This window comes from Elephas maximus, chromosome 10 (assembly GCF_024166365.1).
Source record: "Elephas maximus indicus isolate mEleMax1 chromosome 10, mEleMax1 primary haplotype, whole genome shotgun sequence".
Lineage (NCBI taxonomy): Eukaryota > Metazoa > Chordata > Mammalia > Proboscidea > Elephantidae > Elephas > Elephas maximus.
The window spans coordinates 104128732-104155506 of NC_064828.1; the positions used below are offsets into that span (position 1 = coordinate 104128732).

The following is a 26775-nucleotide window of genomic DNA, read 5'->3' on the forward strand; positions in this document are numbered from 1 at the left end:
TCCCCCCTGAGCCGCGGACTCCTGACTGTCCAGTGGAGCTGCCAGAGTCCAGGCTTTAGGCGCCAAGGACATGTCTGGCTGTTCACTGTGTGTCCCTGGGCCTACAACAGAGACAGGTACATGGCGGGTGCTCAGCGAAGGTTTATCAGGTGAGTGAATGAGTGCCCGGCCTCGGCAGAGGGCAGCAGTGAAGACCAGATGAAGTATTAGGGAGAAAAGGCCACTGGTGGCTGGTCTTCCCTTTCAGGTGTCCCCAGGCCTCACACTCTCCATAACTGACTCAGCCTCATACCCTGCCCTCCCACCCCTCCTTCTCCACACACATTCCTAGCTCCAACACTATCACCTTTTGGCCACCCCTCTGGGAGTCCCCTCAGTATCCCCACCCCTCTAGTGCTGTCTACCACCTGCTCCCTCTAACTCCTAAGTAACTCATTAGTCCAACCACACTCTCCCTTTGAACCCCACCATCACAGCCAGACCACATCATCTCCCCTCCGAACTACCAGAGTGATGTGCTGTCTGTCTCTAGTCACACCCCTCCGGTCCCACCCCACTCCAGTCCATTCTCCTCACTGCAGCCACATGGGTCTTTCTCTTCAAAGACTTCTCACTGGCCTTGGGACAAAGTACAAGCCCCTCAGCATGGCCCGCATGGCCTTTGAAGACGGGCCTGTGCCTCTGCCTCTACCCTCTTCAATCTCCACGTTCCTCTCCCCTTACTACACACGTCCCTCCCTCATGTTTAGGAACCTCCATGCTGTTTTCATGCCTCTGTGCCTTTGCACATTCCATTCCTCTGCTTGGAATACCCCCCTTGTCTGAATTATGAGAAGCCATCCCTCAAATCCCTAAAGACTGTCCAAGGGAACCGTCCAGGCCACCCCAGAGTTGGCTCTTCACCCTCAGACCTGCATGACTTCTTGTGAATACATCTATTGTATCATGTGTCTCATGTTGTATCTTAAATATTTGGATGCCTTCTCCCCCATGAGATGTCTCTAGAATAGGTTTGTCTTAGTCATCTAGTGCTGCTATAACAGAAATACCACAAGTGGATGGCTTTAACAAAGAGAAATTCATTTTCTCACAGTCTAGTAGGTTACAAGTCCAAATTCAGGGTGTCAGCTCCAGGGGAAGGCTCTCCTCCTCTGTCAGCTCTGGAGGAAGGTCCTTGTCCTCAGTCTTCCCCTGGTCAAGGAGCTCCTCAGGTCTAGGGACCCCAGGTCCAAAGGACTCACTCTGGATCCAGCCTCCAGCTCGTCATCATTTGACCTCTGGTTCCTGGACTTGAACCTGTCATCTGACCTTCTGGTTCTGGGATTTGCCAGCTTCTGCAGCCGTATGAGCCAGCGCCTGCCATCTGACCTGCCGATTTTGGAAGTCTCCAGCTTCCGCAGCCCCGTGAGCCAACAGCCTACTGCCTGACCTGCCCATTATGGGTTTGCCAGTCCCTGCAACCACATGAGTCAGGAGAAGCCTCCAGCCTGACACCTGACCCATGGATTTGGGATTTGCCAGCCCCCACAGCCTCGTGAGCCATTTCCGTGAGATAAATCTCTCTGTACATATTTATATATAAACGCTTCACTGGTTTTGCTTCTCTAGAGAACCTAAGACACCCAGTGTGGGCGGCAATGGCCCAGAGTCCTGTGCCTGGGATGCTGGTTGCTCTTTCCTCCTGTCACCTTCCACGCATGCCCCCATTTCGGACATTCCTGGTGGTTACTTCCCCTGGAACTCCCACCTTCACCCTTTCATGGAGCCTCCCAGCAGCCCCCTCTAAGGGACTTAGAGTCTCTATTACACATATATGGACCCAGAACCCAAGGTAAGAGAGGTCAAAAGAGTTACCCAAGGTCACACAGCTAGTTTAGTTACCAAAGGGGCATGGATTTCAGAAGGTATCATTAAGGAGAGGTAAACCAAACCAAATCAGTTGCCATTGAGTTGAACACATGGTGACTCCACATATTTCAGAGTAGAACTGCACTCCATAGGGTTTTCATAGACTGTGAGCTTTCAAAAGGAGAGCGCCAAGCCTGTCTTCTGAGGTGCCTCTGGGTAGGTTCGAACCGCCAATCTTTCAGTGAGTAGCTGAATGCTTGATGGTTTGTGCCACCCTAGAACTCCATAAAGAGAAGTAAAGGCTTCATGTATTTTAGCCTCTCTGTTTATTTCATTAGTTCTGCTGCCTGTTTTCTTTAAGGCAGCCCAAGGACAAAGCAAGCATTTTTAAAACCACAGTTTTTAGTGTTTTTTTCCCCCACTTCCTTGAAAACAATTCAAGCCTTTCTTTTCTCCATGAGCATAGTGACTGAAAAAATGTCTGCTTTGGAAAGTCCGGAGAGAGTCCAAGTTTCCAAGGGAGGCTGTCCTGTCGGGGTGGGTGGGGGCATTGGGTGCTGTCGTCTTCTTTGTTCCCACATGGTTGGCCAATCCCAGTCGGCTGGCACAGACACTCAGCCTTTTGTGGGCCTCACGCCAGCTGCGGTTTTTAATGTTGTTATTTTTCACAGTTAAGAATCTGTGGTTTTTAATTGCACCCCTGGATCCCACCCTGTTCTGCTCCGCTCCCAACGACTGTTCTCCTCACAGGTGGGATGGAGGGATTCAAGGTAAGGCCTCAGGCTTGGTACTGTTGAAAATTCATGAAAACAGAAATATGTATTTCATCTGCTAGAGAAAAGTCCTAGGAACTTTTAAGAAGGACTAGTGTATACAGGTTCTCTAGTTTTAAAACAGGTTTCCATATAAATTAATATTTGAATTTTACAAATAAATAGCAGAAGTGTGCTAATACCCTACTGTGGGGTTTTATTACTGCTCTTCTTTAAGAATCTAGCCTCCCTGCCTCTATCCTGGCCCCTTACAGTCTATTTTCAGCACAGCAGCTAGAGTGATCCTGGAGAAACCTAAAGCACACACGTTTAGGGGACCACAAATGCTTTAGAGGAAACTCTGGTGGCGTAGTGGTTGTTACGGCTGCTAACCAAAAGGTCGGCAATTGGAACCCATCAGGCGCTTCTTGGAAACTCTATGGGGCAGTTCTACTCTGCCCTGTAGAGTTGCTATGAGTCGAAATCAATTGGATGGCAACAAGTTTGTTTTTTAATGCTTTAGAACAGGGGTCAGAAACCTTTTTCTGCATAGAGCCTCTGTGGTAACTACTCAGCTGTGCCACTGTAGCACAAAAGTAGCCACAGACAATAGTAAACAAGTGGGTGTGGCTGTGTTCTGATAAAGTTTTATTTACAAAAACAGGTGGCAGGCCAAATCTGGCCCTTGGGTGGTAGTTTGCCAGCTTCGGCTTTGGGAAAAATGGACAGACATAAATCACCAGCCTGGTGAAGGTTCTGTATGCTGAGGATTTGTGAAAGAGCTGAGTGGGCTGCACTCTGGAGGAGACTCAGGGAGTTAGTGATCGCCCTTAAAACATCATGGGATGGGGGAGGGCCCCACTCAGTGGTCTCAGAGGCATGCCGTAATGGGTGGAAGTTACAAGGAGGCTTGTTTTCATTCATGACAAGAAAGACCCCACGTTACAGGTTGAATTGTGTTCCCCAAATGTTAAACTGAATTCCTAACTTCTGTACCTATGAATGTGACCATGTTTGGGAAGAGAGGCTTTCTTTCGTTATGTTAATTAAGCAATACCAAAGCAGAGTGGGTCCTAAACCCAATCACTTCTGAGAGGTGTCTTACAAAAGAGTGAAGTAGACACAGGGACACGAACACAGGGTGAAACAGATGACAAGAAATTCCCCGGGCTACTGAAAAGGAAGGATCCCCCCCGCCCGCCGCCCCAGAGCTGATGCCCTGGTAGATTTCTAGCCTCCCAAACTGTGAGACAATAATTTTCTGTTCTTTAAAGCCACTCGCTTGTGGTATATTTTGTTACGACAGCATAGGTAACTAAGGCACCCTGTAAACAACAAAGGGGGCTGTCCTGAGTGGAGGGGGGTACTGGGTTGGATGTTCTTCAATGCCCAGTCCTGATCTGGAGTGAGAGGCTTCCTGCTGCTGGTCAGAACTTCCCGTGAGCCCAGCTTCACTCTGAGCAGAGGCAAAGTCTCCACAAAGGCAGATGGCCCCTGCAGGTCCTGGCCCCGCTATCTCGCCCTCCTTGCCTCCTGCTCCTCACCTCCACTCCTCACCTCCAGCCCTGCTGGCCTCTGGGCTGCTTCCTGAGCCCTGGGACACACACATACCCCAGTGCCTCTGAGCTGATGGATCCACCTCCTGGAATCTCTTCCCCAGACCTCCCCATGGCCAGCTCCCTCCCTCCCCTCAAGCCTTGGCTCAAATGTCACACAACCCCCAGGCACACACTAGCCTCCTATCCTGAGTTATTGTATCTTGTCCTTAGCACTTACTTCCACTTAACATGCTAGTTTACTTACTTTGCTCCTTTGGGTGATGGTCTGTCTCCCGCTACTAGAATGTCAGCTCCATGAGGAAAGAACTTCTGTCTTTTTGGTTCACTGCTGTATCCCCAGTGTTTAGGATAGTGCCTGGCTCATAAATCAAAAACCCCAAACCCATTGCCCTCAAATCCATTCCTACTCATGGCGACCCCATGTACTACAGAGTAGTACTGTTCCATAGGGTTTTCTTGGCTGTAATCTGTGGGAGCAGATAGCCAGGCCTTTTTTCGTGGCACTGCTGGATGGTTTGGAACTGTCAACCTTTAGGTTAGGTTAGTAGTCGAGTGCAAACCATTTGTGCCCCCAGGGACCTGCCTGGCTCATAAAAAACCAAAACCAAACCCAATTGCCATTGAGTTGATTCTGACTTATAGCAACCCTATAGGACAGAGTAGAACTGCCCCATAGGGTTTCCAAGGAGTGGCTGGTGGATTTGAACTGCTGACCTTTTGGTTTCCAGCCAAACGCTTAACCACCGTGCCACCAGGGCTTCAAGTAGGTGTGAAATAAATATTTACTGAGTTCTTCAAAGGTGGCACCACAATATCTCCCATTCCACATGCTCGTCTTACAATGTGGTGCCAGTATTCCTCCCTTTGAGAGGGGGGTCTGTGTTCCTCCCACTTGAGTCTGGGCGGGACTGTATGTCAGAAGTGCTTCCGAGACTGGGTCATAAAAGATAATGGCTTCTGCCCAGTTCTCTTGGGATGCTCACTCTTGCAACGCAGCTGCCATGATGTGAGGAGGCCCGAGTCACATAGAGAGGCAAGTGCAGATGCTCCAGCTGACAGCCCCAGCTAAGGTCCCAGCTGACAGGAGCCTCAACGTCTGGACACATCTGTGAGGAAGTCTTCAAGATGACTCCAACCCAGCCACCATCAACTGCAACCACATGAGAGGCTCCAAGTGAGAACCAGTCAACCCCAAAACTGTGAAAAATAGTAATAAAATGATGGCTGTTATTTTGAGCTATTAAGTGTTGAGGGGTGACTTGTTATCTGAAGAACACTGGAGGATGAATGCCTATGTGTTGTGCTTGTCAGCCCTGAGCCCCACACCTCACTGGTCTGTGGCCCCACTTTACACCAGCCCCCTACTGGAAACCTCCCCTCAGAGTCTGCCCCCACTTTTTCTGTTCATTGCTCAGGGCACTGCTTCATACACTTTCCAGAAACTTGTGGTGTGCCTCTACTCTTAACTCTGGAGGCTGTTGAAAATGACATTCCATGGGGCATGTCACCAGGAGCCTATGTATGTAAATAGCGCCTATGGCAATTAGTTTTAAATTGCTGAACGATCTCTTACAGCCGGTGATGCAAGCTGCAATGGCCAATAGAAACTGCTCATTAGCCCTGCCTCCTCAAGCAGCTCAGGGAGCATGCGCCCTACTGCCAAACCTTAGTTACGCCTCTGCATGGCGCTCACTGCTCCTCCCCAGGCCCTGGGAGGTGCGGAAACACTGTTCCCCTCAGGCAGCTCCGCTTCCCTGGAGGGCAAGGACAGATGCCCCTGCATCAAGGTTGGAGGGCTCCTCAGTCATTGCTCTCAACACCGGTTGTCCCATTAACCGTTCATTGCTCTGGGATCCTGCTACCCCTTCCCTCCTCCAGCAGCAGTGGGAAACTGAGGCACGGTGCATTGCTTTTAACTCCAGCCCACTCCGTGTGGCCTGGAAAGCTAGTCCAGCAGCAGCAGCAGCACTCAGGCCTCTGGAGCTAATATGTAAGTCCAGGGGGAAGAGAAGGTAGTCCTCTGCCTGCCAGAGACATGCCCTTTCACCAACCTTCTTTCCAAGATGACTGACAGATGGACAGCAACCATTCTGTTCAGATTTCACCTGAATCCTGCCCCCAGTGCCACCCAGGATGCAGCTCAGCGTCAGGGTCCCAGCACATGACCCCCAAATAGCCTGGCACTGGTGTTTTTCTGAAAGTCTGGGCTGTTCTGTATTATCGCCCCGACCACCCAGTCCCACTTCTCATCACCTCCCGACGTCCTCTGGTCAGAGGTAGAGGCGGTCCTGTGTGCTTGGGTCTCCAGGAGAGATGGCAGTGGCACAGAGCGGCAGGGTAAGGCTGGAGCTGAAAGCAGAGATGCAGAGTAAACCAGACCCAGGTTCTAATCCCTGCCTCTGCGATTTTCTGACTTTGTGACTTTGGCCAAGTCACTTCATTTCTCTGAGCTTCAGTTTCCCAATCTCTGACGTGGGGATAATGGTAGCCTTTCCAGGGCTGTTGTGAGGATCGATGAGGTAATGTGTATAATGTGCTAAGTGTAGCACCAGCTGCCGTCGAGACGATTCCTACTCGTGGTGACCCCACATGTGTCAGAGTAGAACTGTGCCCCATAGCATTTTCAGTGGTTGACTTTTTGGAAGCAGACCGGCAGAACTTTCTACGGAGGCACCTCTGGGTAGACTCGAACCTCCAACCTTTTGGTTAGCAGCTGAGCTCATTAACTGTTGGTACCATCCAGGGGCTCCTGGCATGCCGTAGGCACTGCATGACAGCGGCGGTCCTCAACACCATCATTGTTAGGGGAACTGCTGAGGCCATGCAGCCAGTCTCTCTCCCCATCTCCTGCCTTTCATCCGGCTCTGTCCCTTCCCTCCTTCCTGCCTCTCCGTTCTGTTACCTAAGGCCCAAGGTTTCTCACTTAATTGTGTTCTTCACTATTTGTCACTTATACGCATGTGTGCACACCTCTTCCCAGCAGGTGCAGCTGTCCCTCAGAAATTAGGGGCTTTGTTTCCATCCCCACCCTCACCACGGTTCGGCGAGTGACCTCAGTTGGAACCTGGGCACAGATCCAGCTCTCAGGTCCTGTGGCTTCCTTCATGGGCTTGCAAATCAGAATTTCTTCCCCTCTGTCTTGGCTGACTCCTCCTTTCTCCCTGTCCCCCCGCCAACCCCGACCCCACACACCAAAATAGACAGAAAGGTCCAGGAAAGGGTGTCAAAAATCTGGCCTTCAAGTCAGGGTCAAAATGGATCAAGGCTGGGCTGTTAGGGGTGATGTGAATCCCCAAGAGGCCCGGCTGTTTGACCTCAGACAAGTTATTTCACCCTTCGTGCCTCAGTTTTGTCATCTCTGAAATGGGACAGCAGTAACAACATGGGGCACTGGGCACTGCCTGCACCAAGGCACCTCTGGAGACCTCTGTGGAGTTGGTCTCTATCTTCCCTGGGCCCGTAAAACCAGTTAAACCAGTTGCTGTTAAGTCAATTCCAACTCATGGCATTCCCATGTGTGTCAGGGGAGAATTGCGCTCCATAAGGTTTTCAATGGCTGATTTTTCTAAAGCAGATCGCCAGGCCTTTCTTCTGAGGTGCCTCTGGGTGGACTCAACCCTCCATCTTCTAGGTTAGCAGCTGGGCTATGGGACTGAGCCTATACCCCCCAAGAAGTTGCACGGTGGAAATATGTGTACAGCTTTGTCTGCCACTCTGTGAGTGCCTTGGGAGCAGGGACCCTCCACTGTGTCCACTGAGAGGGACCCGCGCATCCAGCATAAGGCTAGTTGCTGAGAAACTAGTCTGTGTCAGACGAACAGATGCTGACTGACAAGCGATCTCACAGCTCCAGCTCGGACTGAATGCCCCAGAGAAAGAAGGTCCCAACTAGCACCTTGGGGTGAGTCATTGGGCACAGCTGGGGGCCAGGTGCAGGCTGGGAAGGAAAGCTCTTAGCTCACCTGGCCCTCGAGGAATTCCTCGACAGTGGCCCAGGGCAGCCCAGCCCAGACCATTCAAGTGGTGCTGACTTGGGGTGACTCACCACCCCACTCCCAGGATCTAGCAGTCTGGGGATGACTCACCCGAACTCTCTGGAACCCACAGGCCTGAGCTGTTTTGTTTTCCCCAGAGACAGTTCCATCCTGTAATCTTTGTCATTCTCATCGTCATCATCCCATTGCAATTTGTTTAATTGCATAAGCTTTTTGATAGCTTTTCTGATATGCCAGGCACTCTTCTGAGGAAACCTGGTGGTGCAGTGGTTAAAACACTCAGCTGCTAACTAAAAGGTTGGCGGTTCAAACCCACCAACCGCTCCTCAGGAGAAAGATGTGGCAGTCTGTTTCTGTAAAGACTACAGCCTTGGAAACCCTATGGAGCAGTTCTACTCTGTTCTGTGGGGTCGCTGTGAGTCAGAATCAACTCAACAGCAGAGGGTTTGGTTTGAGTTTTTTATTCTAAGTTCTTTAAAAATGTGAATTTGCTTACTACAAAGAAACTATGGCATGGGTACCATTTATTAACCTCAAGGCCCAAAGAGTTTGAGCCCAATGCCGTGTGGGTAAGGAACAGTAAGTAGAGTGGGCTCGCCACTGTCTCCTGAGAGGTGGCTGCTGAGAACAGGGCACAGGATGGCTCTAGGCCCATCTCTAGACACAAAATTATCCCATAGCTCCCCCACATCTGTCACCTGGGGCCTTGTGAGCTTCAGTTTCTTTATCTGTAAAAGGGGGGATAATGGCCAGCTCTGGGGGACACAGCCCTGGGCACAGGGGGGGCTCAATGCACAGATGGCATTCTCTTCTCCCCTCCTTCCTGTTCACCATCTGGCCAAGGCTGACCTGGGAGTCCCCACTGACCTGGAAGTTCCTGCTGACACAGTTCTGCTGGAAGAACTGGCTGGGTTGTTGTAGTTAGGTGCCGTCGAGTCGGTTCTGACTCATAACGACCCTATGCACAACAGAACAAAACACTGCCCGGTCCTGCGCCACCCTTACAATCGTTGCCATGCTTGAGCTCATTGTTCTAGCCACTAAGTCAATCCACCTTGTTGAGGGTCTTCCTCTTTTCCTCTGACCCTCTACGTTGTCAAGCATGATGTCCTTCTACAGAGACTGATCTCTCCTGACAACATGTCCAAAGTATGTAAGATGCAGACTCGCCATTCTTGCTTCTAAGGAGCATTCTGGCTGTACTTCTTCCAAGACAGATTTGTTCGTTCTTTTGGCAGTCCATGGCATCCTCAATATTTTTCGCCAACCCCACAATTCAAAGTTGTCAATTCTTCTTCGGTCTTCCTTATTCATTGTCCAGCTTTCACATGCATATGATGCGATTGAAAATACCATGGCGTGGGTCAGGTGTACCTTAGTTTTCAAGGTGACATCTTTGCTCTTCAACACTTTAAAGAGGTCCTTTGCAGCAGATTTATCCAATGCAACGCGTCGTTTGATTTCTTGACTGCTGCTCCCATGACCGCTGATTGTGGATCCAAGTAAAATGAAATCCTTGACAACTTCAATCTTTTCTCCGTTTATCAGGATGTTGCTTATTGGTTCAGTTATGAGGATTTTTGTTTTCTTTATGTTGAAGTGTAATCAATACTGAAGCCTGTGGTCTCTGGTCTTCATTAGCAAGTGCTTCAAGTCCTCTTCACTTTCAGCAAACAAGGTTGTGTCACCTGCATAATGCAGGTTGTTGATGAGTCTTCCTCCAATCCTGATGCCCTGTTCTTCTTCATAGACTCCAGCTCCTCGGATTACTTGCTCAGTATACAGATTGAATAGGTATGGTGAAAGGATACAACCCTGACACACATCTTTCCTGACTTTAAGCCAATCAGTATCCCCTTGTTCTGTATGAACAACTGCCTCTTGATCTATGTAAAGGTTCCTCATGAGCACAATTAAGTGTTCTGGAATTCCCATTCTTCCCAATGTTATCCATAGTTTGTTATGATCCACACAGTCGAATGCCTTTGCATAGTCAATAAAACACAGGTAAACCTCCTTCTGGTATTCTCTGCTTTCAGCCAGGGTCCATCTGACATCAGCAATGATATCCCTGGTTCCATGTCCTCTTCTGAAACCAGCCCGAATTTTTGGCAGTTCCCTGTCAATATACTGCCGCAGCCACTTTTGAATGATCTTCCACAAAATTTTGCTTGCATGTGGTATTAATGATATTGTTCTATAATTTCCACATTCGGTTGGATCACCTTTCTTGGGAATAGGCATAAATATGGATCTCTTCCCATCAGTTGGCCAGGAAGCTGTCTTCCATATTTCTTGGCATAGACGAGTGAGCACCTCCAGCGCTGCATCCATTTGTTGAAACATTTCAACTGATATTCCATCAATTCCTTGTTTTTCCCCAATGCCTTCAGAGCAGCTTGGACTTCTTCGTTAATGACGTGGATGGAGTAAAGTTTTTGGGACCTTCATTTGCTGATGTGGCATGACTCAAAATGAGAAGAAACAGCTGCAAACATCCATTAATAATCGGAACCTGGAATGCATGAAGTATGAATCTAGGAAAACTGGAAATTGTCAAAAATTAAATGGAACGTATAAAGATTAATATCCTAGGCATTAATGAGCTGAAATGGACTGGTATTGGCCACATATAGTCTACTATGCTGGGAATGACAACGTGAAGAGGAACGGTGTTGCATTCATCGTCAAAAGGAACATTTCAAGATCTACCCTGAAGTCCCACTCTATCAGTGAGTGACAGGATAATATCCACACACCTACAAGAAAGACCAATTAATACAACTATTATTAAAATTTATGCACCAACCACTAAGGCCAAAGATGAGGAAACAGAAGATTTTATCAGCTGCTGCAGTCTGGAATTGATCAAACATGCAATCAAGATGCATTGATAATCACTGGTGATTGGAATACGAAAGTTGGAAACAAAGAAGGATCAGTAGTTGGAAAATATGGCCTTGGGGATAGAAACAATGCTGGAAATCAAATGATAGAATTTTGCAAGACCAACGACTTCTTCATTGTAAATACCTTCTTTCACCAACATAAACGGGGACTATACACATGAACCTTGCCAGATGGAACACAGAGGAATCAAATTGACTACATCTGTGGAAAGAGACAATGGAAAAGCTCAATATCATCAGTCAGAACAAGGCCAGGGGCCGACTGTGGAACAGACCATAAATTGCTCATATGCAACTTCAAGTGCTGGGTTGGGAGGGGGTAAAGATCAAGGCCAGGTAGGAGCCCTCCAGCTCCAGGGCTGAGCTGTACTGGGCCTGCCACCGCCCCACCCCACCCCCGGCAAGGGGGGCCCTGCGTGCCCCTGATCTTCCTCAGAGAGGCCAAGGGCCAGGGCTAACTCCTTTAAAGAAAGGCTAGCCAGGCTCACAGCAGCCCCAGGCGGGGCTGTTAGCCAGGATAGGGAGCCCCCGGGGTCAGGAGGCCTCTCCAGGATAGCCTGCCCCACCTTTGAGGAAATTCACACACTGGGCGGCTCCCCAAAGGATTCCCTGCTGGAGCATCCAGGCCTGGCCAAGGTACATACAGGCAGCCTTTGTTTGTGGAGCCTGGGGGTGGGGCGGGCGGAAGAAGCACCCTTCGTGGCAGGAGCTCATGGGCACCTGCCCAGGGTCATGGGATCCCCAGAAATCAGCTTCCGGGTCCAAAACAGCCCCCACCCCCAGCCCTGCTGGGCCCCAGCGCAGGGTGAGGCTGAACCAGGGAAGCTCAGGGTGGGAAGAGGCAGTGCTTCGAGCTCTTGGCTGGGCTTGCCCAGGAGGAAGGGAGTCGGAGAGGGCAGAGGCACTGGCTGAAGGTCACACAGGAGCTTTGGCCAGCGGCCACTTGAGCTGGGCCTGTCACGGGAGGCCTCATGTGCACCAGGGCCTCAAAGGCAGGCCTTTGACATTCTGGCTGAGTGAGGTGACAGCCTCAGGCATTGCCGAAACATGTGCAGGGCTGAAGGAAGTTCATTTTACAGCTATGGTGGAGGGAGGGTTCCATCCCTGGACATGCCTCCTGTGGCCTTATTCTTGTTTTGTGGACAATAGATCCAATAACTACCTCGCAGCTACCACTATGAAATTATGCTGTGGGTTGCTTAAAAGCGGTAATTTACTATTTGTGAGTGCCACAATTTTTATAACCCTATCTTGATGTGTCTTTGTTTAGTAAGACATTGAAAAAAAAATCCCAAACCTGTTGCTTTCAAGCTGATTCTGACTCATGGCAACTCACGTGTTACAGAGTAGAACTGACCGCTGTAGGATTGTCTTGGCTGTAATCTTTCCGGAAGTGGAGCTCTAGGCCTTTCTTCCGTGGTGCGGCTAGTAAGTTCAAACCACCAACCTTTCGGTTAGCAGTAGCGTGCAAACCGTTTGTGCCACCCAGGCACCTTTGGTAAGACATTAAGGCCCTTAAGAGATGGGTCTGGTTTTGGGGGACTGCTGGGCACAGGTGGGTTGGGCAGTTGGCCCCCTGCCTACCCCACGAATGGCAGGAAGACTGGCCAGGCTTTGAGATACAGCCAAGCATGTGAGGTCCAGGTGGATGCCTCCCAAATCAGCTCCGTACCTGTCTTGGCCTGTCCCTCCTCTGTGACCTTGGCCAAAGACCCCCTCTGCGCCTCCATTTCCCCTTTTGAGCCTTGAGGGTCTGAGCTGAGCAAGCTCTCTGATGCCCTCCAGCCCAGCCTTGGGGAGACCTTCCCCATGGGGAATCACCCCAAGCAGCTTCAGGAAGGAAAGAAATGCTCTTTAAGGTGTCAAAACAGAGTGGGGCCTCCAGGCACCTCCTGTTTACCGAGGCTGAGTAAATACAGCCGGGCCCTTAGCAACGGGCACAAAGGGGCCCTTGTGCTGTAGCTCCCTGGGCTTTCTCCCCAAGCTCAGCCCCAGCCTGGAGCTCTGAAAGACGGGGTGGCCTGGCTCTGTGGCTGCTAGGATAGGGCAAGTGGGTGGGCACAAGTCCTGCTCAGTGCCTGGCATCTCTGTGCCAGGCCCTGGGTTGCTGTTGTCTGGGACCCTGGAAGGGCCCTGTCCTCTGTGGGCAGGAAAGTCTACTCTGATCTTGTGATGAGCCACTGAGGCTGAGAGAGCTCCTTGATCACAGCTTGTCAGTCAGGGATGGAATAAAGCAAGTCTTGGGCCAAGGAGGGCTTGGCTGTGGGACCTTTGGCATGTTATGAAGCCTCTCCGAACCCCGGTTTTCTCATTTGTAACAAGCGGCTAAAACACCCTCCTGTCTTACCTGGCTTCCTGAACTGCAAATGAGATCAGCGTATGCGGACATTTATTCTGCAAACTCTGAAAAAAAAATAGTTGCCCACGAGTGGACTTCGACGCCTGGCAGCCCCACATGTGTCAGAGCAGAAGTGTGCTCCACAAGGTTTTTAGTAGCTGTTTTTCTGAAGTGGATGGCCAGGCCTTTCTTCTGAGGCACCTCTGAGTAGACTCGAACCTCCAACCTTTCAGTTAGTAGCCGAACATGTTAGCACCGCCCAGGGACTTATAAACTCTATAACCCATGGCCGGGAGTTGATCTTGACTCATAGCGACCCTATAGGACAGAGTAGAACTGTCCCATTGGGTTTCCAAAGCTGTAATCTTAGAATTTCTTTCTGTTGTACATACAGTCACTATGAGTTGGAGTACACTCGATGGTACCTAGCAACAGCAACACAATCTTCACGGAAGCAGACTGCCCCATCTTTCTCCCAAGGAGCGGCTGGTGGGTTTGAACCTTCAGGTTAGCAGCTGAGAGCTTTAACCATTGCACCATGAGGGTGCCCTGTAAACTCTACTGCTGAGCAAAGGGAGGGAATTGTTATTTTACACGGAGGGGCAGACTAGAATTAAGAGTCAACAGTAAATGTGCTGTACCCCTCCTGAGCACCAGAAGCTTCCAAGATCCCTCACTGGAACAATGAGCAGTCTTGACTTCGGGTCCCATAGCTATTGGAAGCCTGCTCTGCGCCAGACACTGGGAGAAAGGAGGTGGACACCACACAACCATGGCCCACAAGGTCTCCCCATCTAGAAAGGAGAGACACGTGATGACAAAGGGCTGACTTATGTAGTATGTGAAACACGATTACAAATCAGTAAAAAGATAAATGTCCCAGTTGAAAAAAGGAGAAAAGACCTTAAAAAGTAATTCATAAAGTAGCTGAATCTAATGGCTGATAAATAATAACCTTACCAGTAACAAAAATGAAAATAAAATAAAAAATGAGATTTTCTTTTTTTTCCTCCTTCAGATTGTCAAGAGGATAGAAACATTTTTCCCAGTGCTGGTGAGAATACAAGAAAATGGATGCCTTCATGAATTAACGCTCTACCACTTACTAGCTTTTGACACCCAGCATAAACTCCTCTGGACTTCACTTTCCCCATCTGTAAAATGGGTAACAATAGTACCCTTCTTGTAGGTTTGTGGTTGTTGTTGTTAAGTGCCATCGAGTTGGTTCTGACTCATAGTGACTCTGTGTACAACAGAATGAAACACTGTGTGGTCCTGCGCCATCCTCATGATCTTTGAAATGGGCACAAGTATGAATCTCTGGACAGCCAGGTAGCTGTCTTACAAATTTCTTGGCATAGACAGATGAGTGCTTCTGGTGTTGCATCTGTTTGTTGAAACATCTCTACTGGTATTCTGTCAATTCCTGATGCCCTGTTTTTCACCAATGCCTTCACTGCAGCTTGGACTTCTTCCTTCAGTATGATCAGTTCCTGATCATATGCTACCTCCTGAAGTGGTTGGCCATTGACCAATTCTTTTTGGTGCAGTGACTCTGCATATTCCTTCCACTTTCTTTTGATGCTTCCTGCATTGTTCAATATTTTGCCCATAGAATCCTTTAATATTGCAACTCAAGGCTTGATTTTTTTCTTCAGTTCTTTCAACTTGAGAAATGCCAAGCGTGTTCTTCCTTTTTGGGTTTCTAATTCCAGGACTTTGCACATTTCACTATAATATTTTACTTTGTCTTCTAGAGTTGCCCCATGAAATCTTGTTTTCAGGTCTTTTACTTCATCATTTTTTCCATTCACTTTGGCTACTCTGCTTTTCTTCCGACATCCATTTTGGCCTTTTCTTTCTTTCCTTTCTTTTTAATGACCTTTTGCTTTCTTCATGTATGATGTCCTTGATGTCATCCCACAACTTGTATAGTCTTCAGTCATTAGTGTTCAATGCCTCAAATCTGTTCCTGAGATAGTCTCTAAATTCAGGTGGGATAAACTCAAGGTCATTCTTTGGCTCTTGTGGATTAGTTTTAATTTTCTTCAGCTTCAACTTGAACTAGCATATGAGCAATTGATGGTCTGTTCTGTAGTTGTCCCCTGGCCTGGTTCTGACTGATGATATTGAGCTTCTTCGTGGTCTCTTTCCATAGACGTAGTAGATTTGATTCTTGTGTATTCCATCTGGCGAGGTCCACATGTACAGTAGCGATTTATGCTTTGAAAAAAGGTATTTGCAGTGACTAAGTCACTGGTCTTGCAAAATTCTATCATGCAATCTCCACCATCATTTCTATCACCAACGCCATATTTTCCAACTACTGCTCCTTCTTCATTTCCAACTTTTGAATTCAAATCACCAGTAATTATCAATCCATCTTGATTGCATGTTTGATCAATTTCAAACTGCAGAAGTTGGTAAAAATCTTCAATTTCTTCATCCTTGGCATTGGCGGGTTGTTGTTGTTGTTGTTGTTAGGTGCCGTTGAGTCAGTTCCGACTCATAGCGACCCTACGCACAACAGAACAAAACACTGCCTGGTCCTGCACCATCCTTACAATCGCTGTTATGCTTGAGCTCATTGTTGCAGCCACTGTGTCAGTCCACCTCGTTGAGGGTCTTCCTCTTTTCTGCTGACCCTGTACCCTGCCAAGCATGATGTCCTTCTCCAGGGACTGATTGGTGGGTAAATGTGAATAATAATCATATTAACTGGTCTTCATTGTAGGCGTGTGGATATTATCCTATCATTGATAGTGTTGTACTTCAGGATAGAACTTGAAATGTTCATTTTGACGATGAACACAACACCATTCCTCTTCAGTTTGTCATTCCCAGCGTAGTAGACCATATGATTATCTAATTCAAAATGGCCAATACCAGTCCATTTCAGCTCACTAATCCCTAGGTTGCTGTGAGTCAGAACTGACTCTATGGCAACGGGTTTGCCTAGGATATCAATGTTTATGCATTCCATTTGATTTTTGACAACTTCCAATTCTCCTACACTCATACTTCATACATTCCACATTCCTATTATTAATGAATGTTTGCAGCTGTTTCTTCTCATTTTGAGTCATGCCACACCAGCAAATGAGGGTCCCCAGAGCTTGACTCCCTCCACCCAGGTCATTAAGGTCAACTCTACTTTGAGGGGGCAGCTCTTCCCCAGTCATATTTTAAGTGCCTTCCAACCTGAGGGGCTTATCTTCCAGCATCAGAACATTAACAGTGGTTTTCTCTGAGTGGGTGCTTTAACAGGTCTTTTATTTCGTCTTTACATTTTTCTGTATTATTTGAATTTTTAGAAAGAAGTGGTATAGAGTCTTCGGGTGGCACAAATGGTTAAGAGTTTGACTACTAGCTAAAAGGCTGGCAGTTTGAACCCACTCAGAGGCCCCTCGGAAGACAGGCCTGGCGATCCGCTTCTGAAAGTTCACAGCCTTGCAAACCCTATGGAGCAGGTCAACTCCACACACATGGGGTCGTCATGAGTCAGAATCGAGTTGGTGGCAATCAACAACAACAACATGAGATACTAAGTGGAAAAAAATTGAGCCAAATATAACCTATATATTTTTTTAAAAAGACGATGTATAAAGTTACCAAAAACAAACTCGCTAAAGCTATTGTCTTTTGTTTAAAGTTCAAACACTGTCAGTGCTAAACAAACACACTGTGACCTCCCCTGTTCTATGTCCAGATTGGGACTGGGCCCTGGAGGATAACAAAACTGAAGACTTAATTTCGGGATTCTCTAGGGAAATCCAGGCTGGAGGCTGCTGTTTCCGTATGACACAGGCAGTGGGGCTGCCGGGGCCTCGTCAGTCCTGATGGGGCTGGAGGCCACAGGGAACACTGTTTCAGAAGCTCTGTGGTGGAAGAGCGTTCTGGGCGTTCAGGATGTGGGAGGAGTCCAGGGGCGCAAAGGACAAGGGGGACAGAAAAGTCAGTTGAAGAAAGTCACGGTGATCAGAAGAGGAGATGCCGCGTGCAGAGTTGATGTGGGAGTTTTGGTGAGTGGGACTTGGAGAGGGCAGTGCAGCCTGGATCCTCTTGCTGCTTTCTGAAGGCCCAGGAGCAGCTTGGGGCTTCTGCTTGGGGCCCTCAGGGGCTGGAGCCGTGACCCTGCCTCTCCGAGTCCAGTATGACTTGGACAACCTGTGACCTACGAGGAGAGATGGTCCCTAAGTGCCTGCTGGGACTTACGAGCCTGAAAAAAGGGCCAAGTCTTCCCCTGGCCAGCAGGCTTCTGCACCTCAGAGACAAAGGCCACATGCTGCTCTCCAGAGCAGTGGTGGCAGCCTGATTCACAACCCCAAGGATTTCACCAGGCGGCATCATGCAATTACAGGAGATTACTGTGCTTAAATCTTGGCTGCACTGACCACTCCCGTCGTTCCCTGGGCCTGGCCAGGCAGAAGCTCCCCAGCAGCACGCTGGGTCCAGAGAAGGACTGTGGACATTTGGGGCTTGACCATTCCTTGTGGTGTGGGGTGGGTCCTGTGCACTGTAGGATGTTCCGTAGCATCCCTGATCTCTACTCACTACTTGCCCCCAGTTATGACAACCAAAACTGTCTCCAGATATTGCCAGATGTCCCTGGAGGGGCACAACTGCCCTGGCTGAGAACCACTGTCTGCAGTGACCCGTGTTGCCATCAGCCACTCTCCAGAACTGCATGTCAGGGCAGAGGTGCCTCTCACTGGTTTCCACATCCCCAGCGCCCCACATGACCTGGTGCAAAGTAGATACTTCAGACAGCTGGGCTCTGGCCATCTGAGCCCTTCCCTCCCTGCAGGGGAAGCTGTAGGGTGCTCACAAGAGGACACCCAGCTCCTGCCCAGCCCCTGTCCAGCCCTGCCCTGCCCCCAGCCTGCCCAGGCCTGGGCAGAGGAGCTGAAAGCCTCATCATGTCCTCACGTCCCCCAGCTCCATTTCCAGGTCACCACAATGAAAAGAACCAACACCTCTGAGTGAAATAACCTTTAGTAATTTTTTCAGACACTGCCCTCCCCCAGCCCCGCTGGCACAGTGTGGTGGGGACTCCCTTCCTTGGGTCACCCAACCACTCCCTGTGCGAGTCCAGCCACCTCTTAACACCCAAAAGCACTTAGGAGGAGGTGAATTCTCAGGAGGGCAGTTCCTGGACGGGCAGTGCCAGTGAACGTCTCTCTCGATTCACAGGGAGGAGAGAGCCCCGAGGGGATCTGCCCCAGGTGGCACTGAGTCCCACACAGCCCAGGGTGGCACATGTGGCCCGTCGTGCAGCGAGTGTGTCCTGGGCTGTGATTCTGCACAAGGTCAGGGTGGGGTTTGCTTCCAGGTGGGACTCTGATCTGGAAGGGATTTCACCAGCTCTTTGCTGAGGTGGGGGGGGCGGGGAGGGGCAGGGGAGCCTGCTGTTGACAAGTCAATTCTGACTTATGGTGACCCCATGTGTTACAGAGTAGAGCTGTGCTCCATAGGGTTTTCTTGGCTCTAATCTTTATGAAGGCAGATGGCCAGGTCTTTCTTCCACAGTGCAGCTGGAAGGTTCAAACTGACAACCTTTAGGTTAGTATCTGAGAGCAAACCACTTGCGCCACCCAGGGACCTCCGGGCTTGGAACAGAGAGCTGCCCTGGGAGAGAGAAACTCGGGCCAAACAGGAAGCCATTCCAGGTGGGCAGGCAGCCAGCTTGGCACAGGGCACATTGAAGGATGTTAACTCCATCAGCTGCCTTGCAGAGGTGGGCCAGAAAGGGAGGCGGCTTTAGGGAGCCTGATGTTATGCATGCGGTGATCAGGGCCTCGTCCCAGGAAGGACCCCTTCCCAGAACCCACAGCCTAGACCGAGGGCTCCTGTGCACCTCACAGGGCATGAACAGGACCCCAAGGAGAGGGCTGCCAAAGAAAACCAGAACATGGACGTGTCTCCAAGAAAAGGCTTGTCAACGGTCCCTGGGGAGGAACCCTGACTCCCAAGCACCACTGAGTCAGGGCTCAGCCATGTCCTACATGCTTATGTGTTGTTAACTGCAGGGCAGCCATGTTAATTTTATTCCAGAGGTAACTTAGACGCAGCCGTCCTCAACCAATTACCTTCACAAAGAACTGCCACATCAGGGGTTCTTGACTCGGGGGTCCCCGGGGGTGATGTGATCCACCAAGAAGGACCTCACAAAGCATGAGAGCTTCCGATGACTTCCCGGTCTGAGTTAGACGGGATTCCGGGCTACCCCATGACAACATCCCCCTGCTGGCAGGCAGAAGGATTTCATGAGGGCTCATGCATGCCCTGGCGGGGGAGGGGCTGTGGGAACAGACCCCCATGGGAATGCAGCCACTGGATATGTCACGGCTGGAAGAAAAAAGGTTGGGACCTGCAGCGCTAGATGTCTGGGTTTGGGGGACACGTGACATTATGACCAAGATTCTGGGGCCTGGAGTGGGCACAGCCAGGTAAGTGGCCCCCTCTTCCTTCCATAAAGCTGTCCTCGCCAGGCCTGTTTCTGGTCGGGCTTGCTACCTTTTTGCACACAGCTGCATGGGGGCTTTGCAACCCCCACCCTCAGGAGTTCAACCCCTGTGTCTTCTCTGAGTCTTCTGTCCTCGCCCCTCCCCTGGGGGAGGGATGGAGCTCATGGGCACAAGGACAGACGTTTTAACTGGCCCCAGTCCGTTCCTTCCCCTCCTCTTGCTGGCCAACAGATTCAGTGCAAGGCAGCAGAGTGTCCAGCCCAGGGGACAAATTTGCCTCCTTGCCTAAGCTGATCGTGACTGTCCTGTGCCTCTTTCCCAGCCTCCCTTGAAGCTAGGGGTGGTTGTTGACTCAGTTCCAGGCAACGAGATGTAAGGGAAAGACTGTGGGGGCTTCTGGGAGACCTTTTGCTTCTTCATAAAAGGGAAAGCCCTTTTAGATCCTCCTTCCCCTTCCTTCATGTCGGAGTACAGGCATGATGTCTGGAGCTGCAGCAGCCATCCTACAACTATGTGGTACTGGGTTAATGTTGAGGATGGTGGGCAGAGACGTGGAAAGAACCTGGGTCCTTGATAACCTCACCAAGCTGCTAAGCCACCCTGAGACCACCTATGCCCAAGGTCTTTGTTAATTACTGTTTAGTTGGATTCTGTTGTTTGCAGCCAAACACATTGGGGAACCTCAGGCTCTGAGACGTGAGTGTGTGTGTATGTGCTTAAGTTGCTTATTCACTGGGCACATGTGAAAAGTACATACACCTGACCTCTGGAGACAGACATAGGTCCAAGTCCTGGCCCTGTGACTTGGTCGAGGCCCCTGGGCCTCTGAGATGCAGTTTCTTTAATTAAACAGAGAGAATAATAGCAATTAACATGTGTCTAGCTAAGGTAGCAAAGGAGCCTTGATGGCACATGGCTAAGTGTTCATCTGCGAACTGAAAGGTCAGTAGTTTGAACTCAACAGCAGCCTTGGAAAACCTATGGGGCAGTTCTACTCTGTTCTCTACAGCCGCTATGAGTCGGCATTGACTTGATGACAGCGGGCGACTAAACCAAACTAAAAACCTGTTGTCATTGAGTCAGTGCTGACTCATGGCGACCCTACAAGACAGAGTAGAACTGCCCCATAGGGTTTCCGAGGAGCACCTGGTGGATTCGAACTGCCGACCTTTTGGTTTGCAGCCAAACTCTTAACCACTAAACCACCAGGGTTTCCTAGTGGGTAACTAAGTTGACAACAAACATGCCAAGACTCCTGATAACCCAGAGGGAGGGCAAGAATCCTGCTCCGCTTGGCAGACCCGGAAACCGAAGCTTGGAGAGGTTCAGTGATAAGCCAAAGTCATGAGCCAAGAAGTGGTGCAGCTGGGACATGAGCCACTTTTCCTGCCCAGCCATGCGGCCTCACACAGTGGGCTGTGTGTGTGCATGTATGTGCAGGGGTGCGCGTGTGTGTGCAGGGGTGCATCCAGTCAACCAGGCCAGTGTGTACTGAGACTCCAGACATTCTGCACACACCCTGGTGACTGTGTGTCTCCTTAGCCCTCAGAGGCAGCAACCTACAGAGGCGAGGTTGGGCACCCCTCGCACAAACTCTCGCTGGTTCCCCCAGACTTGCAGGCTCCAGCGGGCTGTCCCGGTGGCAATGGTTCTTCTGGCTCCCCAAGGCCCCGGTGCCTCCACAGGGGCAGCCTCCTGCTCCCTTCTCCAAAACAACATTAACAGCCACGGCGGTGACAGCTCCCAAGGGGTGCACCACCTCCCTCCTGTTTACTGCGGCCTAGCTCACCTTGCTGGGTGCTCCAGACAGCCACCAGCAGGTGTGTCTCCAGGCCCAACCTCTTCCCCTCCTGGCATCTCTGAGGGCCAGCTTTGGTGCAGACCCCGTTTCCTGGATGCCAAGACTCACCAAGTGGAGGGATCTTCCCAAGGATCTCCAGCTGGGCGCTGCCTGGGGGTAGAGTGCACACCTTGTGCAAGAGAGAAGGAAGGACAAGGAAGTCAGGCATTCCTAGAAACAGTCCCAAGTTCCTTGTCCAGCCCTTGCCTTCACCCTTGTCTAGGCAGACCTTCAGGCTGTCCTGAAGACAGAGGTCCGCTGGGACCATAGGCTCTGGCCTACATGCAAACACACTGGGGCACCCTGCTGTTCTTACCTCATCTTGGAAGGGCACCTTTCTCTTCCCCCGGTCCCTGTCCTGGTCCCCTCCTCTTCTGCATCACTAGAGGAAGAAGATTTGCCCCCCTCCCCCATCATCTGGGGCCTACCCACCCCCACCAGCCCCTAAGTCACAGGCCTCACCTCCTGATTTTTTCACAATAAACACATTGTCCTATCCTCCTACCCTTGGGGAGTCTTTGATCCAGCTTGGGCCCTGGGTCAAAAAGTCATTAAAAGAAAGTACAGCCAAGGAGAGGGAAAACTAGCTCTTCTGACAGGAGAGAGCCAAATGCTGTCACACATCAGGGCCACTGGCCCTCCCCCAGGACCTTAGGGAGAGCCTTCGGAGGAGCAGGCTGCAAGGCTGGAGCTCAGGCAGCAGAGAGCCCAGCTCTGCCTCCTTTCTGCTCAGACCTGGAGCCAGTGCCGGCCCCTCAGGTGCTCAGCCGTAAGATGGGGATGCTACCCGGCAGGGCTGAGGTGCTGCAGAGCCCTGATAGAGAGCAGGTCCAGGGAAAATGGCCCCCAAGATCTCTGCTGTTTTCTGCAGCTCACGAAGGTGTTTGGGAGAGGACAGGTTTGCCTGAGCCTCTGTAAGACAGGGGGCAAGCAGAGGCCTGGGGGTGAGGTAGGGTGACCTTCTCGACATCACAGAGACATTGGACACCCTTACTTTTTCCAGTATTCCCTGTGATTCTGTGCCTGCCCCGTGCCAGGCCTGAAGGGGACATCACAGCAATAAAGATAAGTAGCATCCTTAGAGAGCTCCATTCTCAGCCCCCAGTTGGGGAAACTGAGGCTCTGAGAGGAGCCAGGCCGATTTAAGGGGAAACAGGACACAGAATTCAAATCTGAAGGTTCTCCCTGTTTCGTAGCCTTAAACTAAATGTTGTTGTTAGCTGCCCTCAAGTGGCTCCTGACTCATGGCGACCCCATGCACAAAGGAATGAAATGCTACCCGGTCATGCACCATGATAGGTTGCCACTCAGACTGTTGTGATCCATATGGTTTTCATTGATTGATGTTCAGAAATAGATTGCCAGGCCTTTCTTCCTAGTGTGCCTTAATCTAGAAGCTCCACTGAAACCCGTTCAGCACCACAGCAACAGGCAAGCCTCCACTGACAGACAGGTGGTGGCTGCATGTGAGGTGCGTTGGCTAGAATCAAACCCAAGAATTCTACCACTGAAATGACTCCCAAACTGGAGGCAACCCAAAACCTTTGAGTAGATCCTGACTCATAACAGCCCTATAGGACAGAGTAGAACTGAACTACCCTATAGGGTTTCTAAGGCTGTGAACCTTTATAAAAGCAGACTGCCACATCTTTTTCCCGTGGCGCGCTTGGTGGGTGCCACCAGGGCTCCTTAAGCCATGACTACCTCCATCTAAACTAAACCAAAAAACCCAAACCCATTGCTGTTGAGTTGAATTCCTACTCATAATGACCCTATAGGATGGAGTAGAACCGCCCCCATAGGATTCCAAGGCTGTAAATCTTTACGGAAGCAGACTGCCACATCTTTCTCCTGAGGAGTGGCTGGTGGGTTCCAACTACGCCATCAGGGCTCCTTTATCTAAGCTAAATAGCTGGTATTCACTGGTGTTTATCATGTGTGGGGCCTTGTGCTACAGTGTTTAGTACAGGGTCTTATTAAATTTTCACAACAAACTGGTAAATTAGGTGCGTTTATTAACTTCCATTTATAGAGTAAGTTGGGGCACAGAGAGGGCAAGCGACAGACCCACGGACACACAGCCAACACACAGTGAGCCAGGACTTGAACCCAGGTGCCTGACCCCAGTGCTTTGGCCGTACCTCCTGCGGGGCTGAGAGAAGTTGACACATAGTCTTTCATTCTCTGCTTACTCACTACACCCCTGGGCCAGGTGGGAAGGTACCCAGAAAGCAGGCATTCCTAGTTCTTTCTGCCCAGCGCACAGTGGGCGCTCAGTGAATGTGGTGTGGAATGAAGCTGCACAGACCGGGAAGTCACATTAACACACAGAGCTCTGGCCGAGACCCCCACAGAAGAAATACACGGGGCATTAACTGAGTTAAAACAGCACATGGCTTGTGGTGAGGGTCATCTAAGGGCAACTATGACCCTCTGTTGATATTATGAAAAACCACCAACAGGCTCAGAATCCTGGGCCCCTGGGCCTGAGTGGAGGACAGGTGAGCAGGAAAAAAGCAGGAAGCCACGTCTAAAAGGAAGGAAGGACGCTGGGACAAACTCAAAGCTGAATGGGGAAGTTTGGAAAGGCACAGGAGAGTGGAGTGCTCAGGGAAGGACCCTCGGAAGGGAAGCCAGCCACCAGGGGAGTAGTGGGGAGGAGAGGCCACAGGCTGGAGGCCGCAGGCGTGCCGAAAGAGCTGCTTCCTGGGGCTCTTGGCCCTGGCTGGGCACAGCAGGGCCCAAAGAGGCGGCCTAACCCCTTGTCGTGGACTGTGGCTCTCCTTTCCCGCCTGGCCACAGCCTTTCCTGGCCTCTGGAGCCCTTGCTCTGAGAGCCTGTCCCCATTCCTTGTATCCCCAGATCTCTCCAGGGGCTGCATGATCTTGAAGGGTAGTCAGGACCCTGTAGGCTTCGTTCGCGCTCCTGAGCCCAATCCTGTACCTTCTTGCAGCCACAGCCAGACTCTACCACCCTCCACCCTCCTCCTGACTCTCTGTAAGCCAGATACAGCCAGAGTGCTCAAAGAGCGCCCCCATCGGTACTGGGTGAGTTGGGTGATGGGGAGCTAGTCCTTTGGCTCCAGGCCCTGAGCCTGTTGCGGTTGCCAGGGCAACAGCAGCCTTTAGGGAGGTAGGCCTGACAGCTGAGAGGAGGCGGGAAGCAGGGAGCTGGGGAGTCGCAGCCCAACCCCCTAATCTCTCTCTGCTGTAAGGAAGTGTATGTGCACATGGGTGTGTGTGTGCCTGGGTGTGTGCATATGGGTGTGTGTACATGGGTATGTGGGGGGGGTGTACACATGGGTGCGTGTGTGCCTGGGTGTGTGTGTGTGTGTGCACATGGGTGTGTGTGTGCCTGGGTGTGTGCACATGGGTGTGTGCCTGGGTGTGTGCACATGGGTGTGTGCCTGGGTGTATGCACATGGGTGTGTGCCTGGGTGTATGCACATGAGGGTGTGTGTGTGTGTGTGTGTGTGTGTCTGCCTGGGTGTACGCACATGGGTGTGTGTGTGCCTGAGTGGGCAAGCAGGCACCTGCAGCCTGTAAGCATTGCCCTCAGCTCTGCAGAGAAAGTAAAGGGAAGAGGAGAGTGGAAGGGAGGGGATGGAGGGAAAGAAGAAGGGAGGGGAGGGGAGAAGAGAGGAGGAGAAGGGAGAGGAGTGATGCCTGGGTTAACCCTCCCAACAGCCCTGTGCGTCAGGGAGAGTTGCCCTGTTTTACAGATGGGGAAACTGGGGATGGTAAGTCTTCTGCCCGCCTCACACAGCAGGCCTCTTCCCTTTGGACCCTCTGTCTCTCTGACACCTGGCTGTGGTGAAGGCCTGAATGGCAAGCCTTCTCTCTTTCCTGGTAGACCATGCCTGGGGCTCCCAGCTCACCTGTGATCATGCTCCTGGAGGGTCCCTCGTGGACCAGAGGCTCGGAGCCCTGGGAGCTGGGCCTGACCCCACCCTGATCAGCTGGGTAACCTTGGGCGGGTCCAGTGTTCTGGGACTCTTCCACTTGGAGGAGGCACTCCTTCCTGCTCTGACCATCTGGGGTGATCTGGGGGCACTGGAGGCCCACCACCCGGCCTTTGATGCAGGAGACGGGTAAGGAAGAATGTGGACTGGAGGCCAGTAGCATGGGAGGGCTTGGGGCTGTGAGGGGAGAGGGTGCTTAGACCAACCTAGTTATCAACGGCTCATCTCCCACCCAGATAGTTCCTTTCATGGTTTTGCAATTGCCCTGGGACAGCTGGCCCATTGCTTTGCCCCTAGCCACCCCAGCAAGGAGAGAGGAATGCTCTCCTTTCCAGAGAACTTGGTGGCAAGAGCTTTGGGTCAGACAGTCCTGAGCTTGGGTCCCACCCAGGCCTCGCCAGCTGTGTGACTCTGGATAAGCTTCTTAACCTTTCCACAGCCTTAGTGTTTTTGTCCACAATAGGCCCAATGTGAGTAGGTTTGCTTTAAGGGTTATTAAGCATAAAAAATGCCAGCACACTGGGCATCTGCTATCTGTCTGACGTCTTCATTACACACATTCTATAAAAAAAAAAAAAAAAAAAAAATTTTTTTTTTTTTTTATCATAGCCCTCCTGGCCCAGGGGGTGCTCAGGCCTGCACTCCCACGAAACAGCTGTCTGGCTTAGGTGGGCCCTCGGCTGCGGTGACCTTCCCACACCTGACCTGCCCACTCCCATAAGGAAAGACTCTGCCCTGGCCTCCTTAGTAAGGCCTGTGGGGCCTTGCTTCTGAGACGTCTTGTCTCTCCAGTTAAAACCAGTTGTTTTCAAGTTGATTCCGACTCATGGCCACGCCATGTGATCAGATTAGGACTGTGCTCCATAGCGTTTTTTTTTTTTTTTTTTTTTGCCTTTTCTTGTTTGTTTTTCTATAAACAACGTCATAGAATATTTGTCTTTTTCTGACTGACTTATTTCACTCAGCATAATGTCTTCCAGTGCCGTCCATATTGTGTCATGCATCAAGACTTCATTTCTCCTACTGGCTGAGTAGTATTCCATTCATCTGTTGATGGGCATTTAGGTTGTTTCTACCTTTTGGCTATTGTGAATAGTGCTTCAATG

The 26775-nt window shown here is 50.7% G+C and overlaps 1 long non-coding RNA gene across 1 annotated transcript; it reads left to right on the forward strand.

Annotated features, from left to right (window-relative positions):
• The first annotated feature begins 2486 nt into the window (after nucleotides 1-2486).
• Nucleotides 2487-16886, forward strand: LOC126084363 (uncharacterized). Its single transcript, XR_007519024.1, has 3 exons — nucleotides 2487-2618; nucleotides 14420-14455; nucleotides 16716-16886. It is a non-coding gene; the product is annotated as an uncharacterized LOC126084363 (long non-coding RNA).
• Nucleotides 16887-26775: the final 9889 nt, after the last annotated feature.